The sequence below is a fragment of the Talpa occidentalis genome, unplaced genomic scaffold (genome assembly GCF_014898055.3).
Source record: "Talpa occidentalis isolate TD23 unplaced genomic scaffold, MPIMG_talOcc4v2.1 talOcc4.13, whole genome shotgun sequence".
Classification (NCBI taxonomy): Eukaryota; Metazoa; Chordata; class Mammalia; order Eulipotyphla; family Talpidae; genus Talpa; species Talpa occidentalis.
This window is the reverse complement of record NW_023601322.1, coordinates 88,559,927-88,561,078: the sequence shown is the minus strand read 5'-3', so window position 1 is coordinate 88,561,078 and position 1,152 is coordinate 88,559,927.

Below are 1,152 nucleotides of genomic sequence, written 5' to 3'. Positions count from 1 at the left end.
CACCACCACATCACCTGTGAACCATCAGCATATTCCCTTGTGCTCTTCCCTCCCATGTTTTGACCCCTATTCCTCACCCTCCCCTGCTTTAAGCCTTAGCTCTATAGTTGCCTACAAGTTTTGTGTGTGTGTGTCTCTCTCATTTATTTATTTTTTTGGGGGAGCCTTTGTTCAGTTTCCCTATATTTTTCCTGTAAGTGATATCGTTAGAGGACAATTCTTTTGACCAAGAGATTAAGATACACACTGGTCTTCATTGGTATCAGCAGATTTTCAGTTGTCAAGCATAATATTGTACAACTCTAACACTTCCCAGGCCTTCTTGCAAAATTTTCAAAGTGCCTTTGTTAGAACATTTGTCAAAATAAATGATGGAATAGAATACCAGACAGAAGAAGATTTAGAATTGATGGTTGTAAGTTATGACAGAAACCAGCCACCTTATATAAAATAAGATGCCATTATTGTCATGCTGCCCTCCGAAATAGATCCTCAGCGACATCTTTTGATAGATTGAACTTATATTAATGACCACATTGCAGAAGTCATCTTTATTTAGATGATCACTATAAATCCATGGAACACTGTGAAAGTTCTATTTTGTTCATTTTATTTAACATCATCATGTTTAGCAATGGTATACTTTACGTTCTAAAAGTATTTTAATGCATTATTCACATGTTTTATCACAACTTTGTTTCCAAATGCAAAATATATGAGTAAAATATATGAGTATAATTAAGTGAATATTTAGCAAAATAAATTCTGATGCAGTCATCACTCAGGTCAAGAAATAGTTTTCTGCTATGAGTGAGACCATCTGGTATTTTTCTTTTTATAAAATAAAAAAAATTAAAAAAGAAAATAAACATGTTAAAAATACAGTTAAAAAAAAAAAAGAAATAGTTTTCTGACAGCACCTCAAGACTTCATGAACTGATTTTACTCATAACTCTCTGCCAGAGTTAACCACTCTCCTAAATTTACTTACTTGTATTTCAGTTCAGCTAAAAAGTATCTAGCCAAGAGAGAAGTTGCAAGTGTTTTAAGTTAAGGGAAAGGGGTGTTTCTGGCACAATTTTATATGAACTGAATGTAAAATGAAATTAAGGAGCTTTACTTTTGTTAAGTACAACCATGTTATTTCGGTTA